At 37.4% G+C, this 10,883-nt stretch overlaps 1 pseudogene; it reads left to right on the top strand.

The window, feature by feature from the left end:
- Window positions 1-3,615: 3,615 nt before the first annotated feature.
- On the top strand, window positions 3,616-10,617 carry LOC117703219 (ADP/ATP translocase 2 pseudogene; annotated as a pseudogene).
- The last annotated feature ends 266 nt before the right edge of the window (window positions 10,618-10,883 follow it).

Below are 10,883 nucleotides of genomic sequence, written 5' to 3'. Positions count from 1 at the left end.
GTTGTTATGTATCACGGAGCAATAAACATAGATGTACAGACATTTCTTTGATCTGTTGATAGCATCTATTTCTCTTGTATATATACCCAGAAGCAGGATAGTGGGATTATATGGTAAATTGATATATTTTGGTTTTTGAAGAAATTTTTTCTCACACACAACAAAAATAAACTCAAAAATGAAAAAAAAAAGAGAGATATAAATACAAGACCATCAGAAGACTAGAAGAAAACATGCAAGTAACATTTTAAATTATTTATGTAGCCATTGGTTTTTAGGATAAGAGTTCTAAATAGCACAGGAGATGAGAGCAAGGAGATTATAGCATGCTAAGAAACTTCTGTTCAATATAGGACATAGTACACAGAGAGAAAAGGCAGCCTAGAGACTGGAAAAATGTCTACAAAGTATAATCTGACAAGGAGTTAATATCCAGAACCTATAATGACCAGTAACGACCCCCTAAGTAGTTCAATTATAATGAGCAAAGGATGTAAATATTCAGTCCACAAAATAAGTGCAAGCTAAGAACTTTATGAAAAAAGACTCAATTTTGTTAGCCACCAGAGAAATGCAAATCAAATCTACAGTCAGGTACTTAGCAGAATCAGAATCACTTATCTAAGCAATGCAGATAACATAGGAGAAAGCATGTGGACAAAAGGGAACCCATATATGGTTAATGAGTGGACAGTACTCTGTTGGGATGTTGGGAAACTTTAGAACTCAGAAGTAGTTTCAGACAGCACTCTCCCTCTGCCTGGCCACTTTCCTTGTATCTGCTCCCACAGGAACAAAAATTTCTCTCTTAAGGCTAAGCCCAGAAACTAATTTTCTCTTGCTTTCGGCCCTGGATCAGCCATATACAAATTCTCATATTTGTCTTTAGTTGTTCATAAGCCCTTCATTTCAGAAAAGGTTTTGCCCCTTGCCTTGGAGGAAGGTATGCTGCACGAGCAACAACAAAGTCCCTAAGCAGGCTTTGTTGAGTTTCTCACCTAAACTCTGAGCACTCGATTGCATCCTTTGTGTCCAATTACTTTTCTGCATGGTTGTCTATGCCAATCATGCCTATGCAATGAGGTTTCCATGGGAAAACCTCAAAGGAGAGGAATTTGAGAATTTCTGTGTAGGTTAACACGTAGAGGCACACAGGCTGATGAAGGCAGTTTCATCCAGGAGCTGCCAGAGCACCGCACCTCGACTCTCCAGACACAGGTTGCTTGAGAGAAGAAGCTTCCAGACTTTATTTTATGTACCTTCAGATGTTGTTTATCTTTACCCCTTAAAACATTCTGCATAATTAGCTGACAGATGTAAATAAATGTTCTCCTGGCCTCTGTGAGCTGCTCAAGCATATTAACATGCTGCAAGGAAGGCATCCTAAGAACCCTAATACATAGCCTGTCGTTTGGAAATTCTAGAGCCTTGCTTGGACTTGCGTGTGGTGTCTAAAGTGATGGGGGATTGTGAGACAGAGCCCTTGACAGTGGGGTTTAGCGCTGTCTCCTGCTTGGTAAAGCAGAATGAAGGGAATGTGAGATGCTCATCTAGGGTCTACAGAGGAATTATTGGCTCATGGGAAAAAAATCCTAGTTCTTTTTGGGATCCCAGAAGTTATCTTATTTTCTTACGGTAAGAAAAACTGAATTTAAGTTTTTCCCCTCTGTATTATCAGAAAGAGAGAGTCATATTTGGAAAGGAAGTCTAAAACAAATTGTTTAGTCTACATGAATATATAACTTTATGGAAGGGAAGTTTAATAAATAGCTTCTTTATTGATGATGACTAATGCTAAAATTACAGGTGGTATTCTTGGCAGAGGCTCAGGCCTCTGCACTCATTGACCTAATGCTAGGCAATAGCGCCTCTTTCAGGGCTTGCTTCATTTCAAGCCCAATAGAACTCTCATCTATTAGAAAGAAACAGGTCATCTTGGTCTTTCCCATGAGTCCGTGCTGTCTCTGGAAGACACAGAAACGGAAAGCCAAGCTTTCCTCCTTTACCCCCAAGTCTCAGTTCCACAGAACTCTGTTGTTATTTCTTTACCTTGCCTTGCTTTGATCCTCAGCTTTGGAATCTAGACTTGCAAGCCTCAGTTTGTTCTTCCACTAAATTAGAATACTCATTTAAAGGTTGTATCATGTGACTCCTCTTTAGTCTAGTTACGCATATCTGCTGTCAGCTCTTGCACAGATAAATCTAGGTAGAAGTAGCAGGAAAAAAATGATTCATTCTTGTTTATTGTTGCCATGGGAAACCCTGGGCTGGGGAAGATGGAGAAGAGTTCAAAGAGTTTGGTCAAAAGCTAGAAGTGAAGTCAGATCCACTAGAAGTCCAAGGCCAGCAAACTTTTGCCACTCAGTGCCTTTGGGATTCCATCAGCCTCACTATTTCTTACCTGCACCTCTCTCACACTGTTGAATTACATAAGTACAACTTGCACAGTGCATATAATGTCACTTGTATATTTTTAGGACTGTGTGATATTATAACAAACTGGTGTGCTCTTCCTTGGGAAAGACTTTTTCTCTTGCTCTCAGCATTTGTTGGGGGAAAACTCACAACTGCCACTTTATGAAACCAGTATAATCACTAGCTACAATTTAACCATTTTGCCTTATACCCACAGAGTAGTCCTCATCACTTCAAAAGTAAACTTTGATAATAAACTCTTTCAAATAAACTGAGACCATTACAGGAAGACACAACTCATCAAAGTGCAGAGTTGTGGAGCGCTGTCCTGGAGGCTACCTCTACAACACAGCTCCTGCACCTAAGGCTTAGGGATCATTGCAGAAAAGGGGAAGGGAAAGATTCTAAAAGCCAGGGAAACAGGAAGTTTGCTTTGACCTCATGTCTTTTAGAAATGTCAGAAGCTGCACCCATGAAATCTCACTAACATGGCTGCTTAAGGAGGAGCTAAACGAGGGCATGCTAACTGGAAAGGAAAACTTATGAGGCCTTAGGGGAAGAACCATAGCAAATTAAAGATCTCCTCTTATCACCTCCAGGGCCTCAGGATCATATGAAGCACCACAACTTTCTCCTTTACCAAGGAGAAAATTTCTTCACCAATTTCTCTTCTCACTTCCAAGCTGCCCCCGTTCTCCATTGCTTTCCTAGAAATTTCTTCAATTGTCATGACTTTTTTTCTTGAATCTTTGGAACTGTCTGATCCTCCTGTGTACATCCTGTCTAACTAAAAGCCCAGACTACTGTAATGGGCTTGGCCACTTGTGTTCCCTGGGTCACTATGCCAATGAAAAATATGTTTTAGCAGAGCTAACAGATAAAGCATTGCAACAAGGTCAAATTTTTAAGATGAGGAATACATTAGTCCCCTATGATCAGTTTATGAGGGGACTATAAAGACATGGTAGACTATATATTTTTGCATAGAGATTGCAGAGAGTTTTTTTTTTTTTTTTTTCTGGCAAAGAAAGCTGAAAACAAAGACTGTGTTTTTGCTCAGCTTCTCTTGATCATGATCCAGGCCCCAGGGTGGTATATTAACAGCCTTCAAAAGGAAAGCGTCTTTCCTGCCACTCCTTAAATGCTAGGAGAAAATAATGTCATGGCACGGTAGGAAGCCAGAAACTGTATCCTGAAGCAATGAGGACAGTGGAGCCCAGCACAGAAAAGGAGCACAGCTCGTAGGAGGAAACCCTTGGGCATTGGAACATGCCTCATTATAATTTTTCATGACAAATCTGCTATCTATTGAAATAAGAAAAGATGCCTTCCCCCAAAAGTCTGACAATAAATAATTATCAACCCAAGAGAAATTCAAACAATTTTAAAATACTAAAATATTACAGTGTTTTCATATAATCTTGATATTGCTTAAAAAGTCAACAATACAAAAGGTAAGTGAAGCATAAGAAAAACTAAAAAAATAGGGTTAAATAGTTGTTATTGGAGCATAAACTACACAATAGTGAGAGGCTTACAAATTCTACACCATCAGTGTTCATAAGAATGCTCACGTCTTTCATTGTAGCCTGGGCTGCAGAAAAAAAAAACTTCAATAAGAAAGAATATGAATCATTTCCAACTATGACTTTAGATTCATCTTCCTATCACAGTCAGGGGGAGATTTATTAAAACATACCAAAACACAAAATTTGTTCTGGATCTTGACTGCATTTAGTGAAGGCAAAGTCTTACTTCTCTGGAATCTACAAATCTACAATCTATGCAAACCCAAAGCCTTTACGTTTTAAAAATTATTTTCATTGACGTTGGTTTTATTGTGAGCTATACACAGCCTAGAATCACTTGGGAAGAAGAGACCTCAACTGGAGAGTTTCCACGATTAAACTGGTCCGTGGCCACATCTGTCAGAGTTTGTCTGGACTGAGGATAACGTCGGGGAGTTCAGTCCACTGTAGGTGGTACCATCATTATGGCTGTATGAGAACTCTAGCCAAGTGATGTGAGTCAATAAACACAATTCCCCCATGTTTTGTGCTTCAGCTCTTGCTTAAGCCCCTGCCCTGAATTCCTCAATGGATTGTGATGTTGAAATGCAAGCCAAGGAAATCTTCCTCCTAAAAGAAGCTTTTAGTTATCTTTTTTAAATGACAGCTACAGAAAACCAAACTAGAATACTTCCTTACTGTGACTGCCAATAGCTCCACACAGTATGCGCCCTTTGTTTTCATAAATTGATAATACATACTTTTTTAGTTACAGACCTTAGGGTTTCTACTTATAAGGCATTTGCAGAAATGGATTCTAACCGTGATACCACAGAAACAAGCTGAGACTTTTATGACTTTAAGTGAAATCTCAGACTAGTGAGAATGTGCATGTCTCTTCTCGTGAGTCTTCCTGTTGGGTATGGAGAGTCAATGCACAGCTGAGCAAGCTCTGATGCTCTATTGAAGCCTTTCTGTGCTTGGTTTATTTTCTATTCCTATAAAGTTCTATTATATATAAGGTTTCTGACACTGACAATTATTTGGTCAGATTTCACTTTTCCTTTGCTAATTTAGTTTCTGACTTAACATCTGCTTCCATGATCCCTTTGTTTGTCTTGTGTGTTATCTATGAGAAGAAATTTCTTTGGGAAACAGATTTATATAAGTTAGCAGAGTAAATGAATGGATCCTTAGACACCTACAGCATAACACTATGCAAACTTAAATATTTGCACTGGGAGAGAAGAGCGAGAAAGCAGAATCTTTATTTGATTAGTGGTTGGAAATGTCCCAGGTTTCATCAGAAACATTAAGGTACACATTCAAGAATGCCAATAAGCTTCAAGATGGATAAATAAAAAGCAATTGCACCTGGACATTTTAAAATCTAACTGTCAATAGCTGAAAACATAAAGACATTCTCTAAGTAGGAAGAAAATACAGCTTACCATATACAGGGAGAAACGATTCCTTAACTATTACTGAGAAATTATCCAAGCACAAAGATAATGAAATTGTGCATTTGAAATGCTCAACAAAGTAAAAGCAAGAGAAACCAACAGAATTCCTAACACAAAATTCAACAGAACAAAATGCCTACTGGTCAATAGTTTGACATGATGCAAAATTAGTATTAAAAAAAAAAAAAGAAGGCAAACTGAGCACATTCTCAAATAAGAACTGAGAAAATTCATTAATATCATATACTTTAAAAGAACTGCTGAAATAATTCTTTCAAGTTTAAAAATCACTGATATCATAAGTAAAAAGGGAGGCAAGAAAAACAGAAATAATTAAGACACAGTTACATAAAATTATTTTTTATTATAAAACACTTAAAAGTTACAAACTGTATTGTGATTGTAGTACAGGTCAGTATCGTGGCTATATCAGCACTAATTGTTACAGAGAAAGGACAAAATGAAGTTTAATTAGCACAATTAGAATTAAAGCAGTCTTAATTAGAAGTAGATTGGAGTATGAGCCACATTTAAATGCCTTAGAGAATTCATTAAAATACCAAAAGAATAATCCCAGAAACTATGGGATTAAAATAATAGATAAAAACATTTAACCCACAATAAACTAGGCAGTTAAATGAAGAACAAAAATGCAAGGGGCACTGAAAGCAAGTGACAGATATGTATACAGCCATACAATATTTATATAAATGATCTAAGAATTCTAATTATATGGCAAAGACTACAAGACATAATATAATGCATGATTATATGATATGTTATCTACAGGATACACCCCTTTTATATAGAGTCATATTGAAAATAGAGATGTTCCATAAATTCTAGCAATGAAAATAGCAGATAAACCCACTTTAATATCAGGAGTATTATTAAAAATAGTAAACAGGGACTTCTTGTTGAGAAATGTTTATCATATCAATAATGTTTAATAATATTGTGCTGAATGTGGTAGCACATAGCTATAATTGTAGCAGTTTAAAAGACCGAGGTGGATAGATTATGAGTTTGAGGGTAGTTGGAGTGGCATTGTAATTTATGAGGCAGCCTGGGCTATATACTAAGATTTTGTCTCCAAATATAAAATAAAATAAATGAAAAAATTTATGTAACAATTTATAGTTATATGTGACTTTTTTTGATATATGAAACTGATAAAAGCAACACTTGCTACTAAATTTTAGAAGTTAGGCAAAGATGTCCATGTTTGTCTCTTTTATGGGGCATTATAGCTGCATTTTAACCATACTATGGTGACATGAAGAAAAACAAAATATAGATAAGATAATAAAGTGATCTGATTACTCAAAGGAAGTAGATAATTTTTTACTCCAGTGTCAAGTTCCTTTATGTATAAAGTTTTAGAAGTTATCAATCAGCCAAGCAAGTTATGAGAACACAAAATGAAAGTACAAAGAGAAATTGTGTTCTAAAATATGATTGATAAACATTTTAATAACAAAAACAAGAATAACATCTAATAACATGAACAAAACACCTAGTAACTTAAATAAGAATAAAACAAAGCTAAATTTAGCCAAAAATTTGAAAAATTTGTACACTAAAAGGACAGTGCTGAGAACATTTTAAATAATTATTAAAGATAAAAATAAATATTAAAGTTATAAATAAAAGAAATACATTTCTTAAAATATCTGTCTCCCTCTCTGTCTTTGTCTCTGTCTCTTCGTCTCTCTGTCTCTCTGTCTCTCTGTGTCTCTGTTTCTCTCTCTCTCTTTGTGCACACACACTTGCACATGCATACATGTGTACTGCATGCATGGAAACCAGGGAAGTATATTTGACCTCCTGGAACTGGAGTTACAGACAACTGTGACTGCCTAATGTGGGTGTTGGGAACTAAATCCAACTCTCTGAAGGTGCAACAAACTCTCTTAAGCCCCTAAGAAGACAGTTGTTATGCTGAATCTTAGCAAGGCTTCAGGAAATTTCTTCTGACTCTGGTGGTGGCGGCAAGTCAATAGAAACAAAACAGGCACATGGGCACAGAAGAACGAATCAGGTGTATTGAGGTTGAAACACTGGAATCAAGTGTGCTGAGATTTGTTCTATTATTATGTATTATAATGCTGAATTCTGTATCTCAAGGTCTAGTTTTCTCAAGATGGGTGACTACTCACATATGCAAGCTTTTGTTGTGAAACTTTGGTCTTTAATTTAAAACTATTGGTTAATAAAATTAACCAATAAATAAAATAAATAAATAAAATGTAAAACTAGTGGTTAATAAAAATGTCTACAGCCTGTACCTGGGCAAAAGAGAAGTAGGCACGGCTTTTGCTCCCGTGCTTGGGGACTGAGAGACCACAAGGAGAGGAAGAAGTAGCAGGAGGAAGATGCCATGGGAGTAAGTGGATCATGAGAGCATGGCCATGAGGGCTGGTCAGTTGGAGTAGGAGCAGTCCAGGCAGAACCTGGCAAGTGATATCTTGGGGTTATTGACAGGGAAGTAGATAAAATAACATAGAGGGTTGATATCTGTCCAGCTCTAGTGCTTTAAGGCTTGTTACAAATATAAAAGTTTTGTGTCTTTTATTTGGGAACTAAATGATCTAAGGTGAGAGAGAAACCCCCAATTAGTATTTAGCACAACACAGGTGGACGTGGATCTCTGATGGAAAAGATGAGGTACCATGGAAGCTCAGCATGTTTATCATACGCACTTGAATAGGAAGGCAGGGCTTATTATACAGCTGAATCAAGAAGATAGGCTTAACTAATCTCAGGAGGTGCAATCTCTGTACGGGAGCAGTATTCAGCCTGTAAATACCTCGTGGGTGTGTGTGTGGAAAGCCATGGTGTGCATTTTCTGCATATACTATTATCATTCAGACTTGGACCAGAGAAAGGCTTTACTTCTCTATGAGTCTCATGGCAGTGATGGTGGCTGCTTTTCTATTTTGCCATGTATCTGAGACTATTGGTCATGGCCATATCAGCAATACACATTCATTAGGAATTTCATTCACCCAGTGCTTCCTCCACTCCCTGTGATAATTTTGCTCTCCAGTATTTGGCAAACTCAATGTTTAGGTCATATGTCTCCTGAAACTTACAACTTTAAGTTAGTCCTTAAAATGCCACAGTGGTGTCAATGAGCTGGATCTGCAGGTTAAGGCATCTGCCACTCAGCATGACAATGAGTTCAATCTCTAGGATCTGTATGGTAGAGGGCAAGATCTTATTTTTACAAATTGTTCTCCAACATGGTTCCATTACACATATGTGAATGGTACATGTATGACTCCCCACATGAGTATAAATAAATTATATACAGTATGTATTTATATATAATTATATATATATTATTTATATATTATTAAGTATATATAATATATTTATACATGTATAATTTATAGTATATTATGAAGTATAATATTATAATACATATGTATATTTTTATCTCAAAGTATTTTGAATATCATGGCATGGGCAAGGTGACTTGATTTTTTTTTTTTTTTTGGTTGGTATCTTTGACACAGTCTTAGTATATAGCCTTGGCTGGCCTGGAACTCACTACATAGACCAGATTGGCCTCAAACTCACAGAGCTCCATCTGCCTCTGCTTCCTGTGTGCTGAGATTAAAATGCAAGCAACTAGGTCCTGCTGTGATTTATGTACCATGAATACCCAGTGCCTTCAGAGGCCAGAAGATAGTATTGGATCCCCTGGGACTAGAGTTAAGAGTTAATGGTATGTTAGTGCTCTCTCTCTCTCTCTCTCTCTCTCCCTCTCCCTCTCCCTCTCCCTCTCCCTCTCCCTCTCCCTCTCCCTCTCCCTCTCCCTCTCCCTCTCTCTCTCTCTCTCTCTCTCTCTCTCTCTCTCTCTCTCTCTCTCTCTCTGTGTTTACCCATGGGCTGGAACTTGAACCTGGGTCCTCTGAGGAGCAGCGACTATTTTTAAACTCTAAGTCATCTCTCCAGTTTCAGAGGCATTTTTAAAAAATAATTCATGAAAGAAATTTACATTTTTACTTTCTATACTTACTATAAATTATTATACTTTAAAGTAATACTTTATAATTACTTTATAATACTATAAAGTACTGTACATTATACTATACTTGTAGTAAGTGCTTACTATAAAGTTAAAGTATAAACACTATAAAGTAAAAGTACTTTACAGTTTACATTTTAAAATAAATAGCATTTTATTATAAAGCTTCAGTAATTAGGGCATGGTGGACTTGACACATGAGCATATAGACAAATAGAAAATACAAGTTCAAGCCCAGAATTCAGTAGTTAGAGCCAGTTATCAACCCGGTCCTGTCCAGCACTCACCTGCCTCTTCTGTTCTCTTTCAACATAACAGATGCCTCTGCATCCTTCACCAAGGACTTCCTGGCTGGTGGAGTAGCTGTGGCCATATCCAAGATGGCGGTAGCACCCATCGAGCTGGTCAAGCTGCTGCAGCAGATGCAGCATGCCATTAAGCAAATCACGGCAGATAAGTAATACAAGGGCATTATATTGTGGTTCATATCTGCAAGGAACAGGGAGTCCTGTCCTTTTGGTTTGGTAATATGGCCAATGTCATCAGATACTTCCTCATCCTGGCTCTCAACTTTGCCTTCAAAGATAAATACACCCACATTGTTCTGGGTGAGGTGGACGAGAAGACCCAGTTTTGGCGCTAGTTTTCAGGGAACCTGGCATCAAGTGGTGCTGCTGGGGCCACATCCTTGTGGTTTGTGTACCCTCTTGATTTTTCCCGTACTTGTCTAGTAATTGATGTGGAAAAAGCTGGAGCTGAAAGGGAATTCAAAAGCCTTGGTGACTGCTGGTTAGGATCTACAAATCTGATGAGATTAAGGGCCTGTACCTAGGTTTTAATGTGTCAGTATAGGGCATTATCATCCTCTGAGCTGCCTACTTTGGTATCTATTACATTGCAAAGGGAATGCTCTCAGATACCAGGAATACTCACATCCTCATCAGCTGGATGATTGCACAGTCTATCACTACTGTTGCAGGCCTGACTCCCTATCCTTTTGATACTGTTTTCAGTCATATGATGATGCAGTCAGGATGCAAAGGAATTGATATCATGTACCAGCTTGACTGCTGGTGGAAGCACACTCCTGATGAAGACAGCAAGAATTTTTTCAAGGGTGCACAACAGTCCAACATTCTCACGAGCATGGATGGTGCCTTTGTGCTTGTATGATGAAATCAAGAAGTACACATAATTATGTCCTAGGTATTCTTCCCAAGAACAGGCATGTTGTATAATATACCATGCTTTGAACATTCTGGACAGATTCTTTGGCTTGTCTGTTTTATCAATGGCAACTATTTACCAGGTGAAATATGGAAAGCAATAATATTCATCTGTCTAATTTTCTCTTAAAGCCATTTCCATAATGTTAGTAATGATGGGGCTCAATTATATATACTTTTTTGTTTCAATAACTTCTGATAATAAAAATTGAAGAAATAAAAATATTAAAAAAAA

This window comes from Arvicanthis niloticus, chromosome 2 (assembly GCF_011762505.2).
Source record: "Arvicanthis niloticus isolate mArvNil1 chromosome 2, mArvNil1.pat.X, whole genome shotgun sequence".
In the NCBI taxonomy this organism is placed as follows: Eukaryota; Metazoa; Chordata; class Mammalia; order Rodentia; family Muridae; genus Arvicanthis; species Arvicanthis niloticus.
Note: the sequence above shows the minus strand (reverse complement) of the source record. Positions and strands in the feature narration are given on the sequence as shown.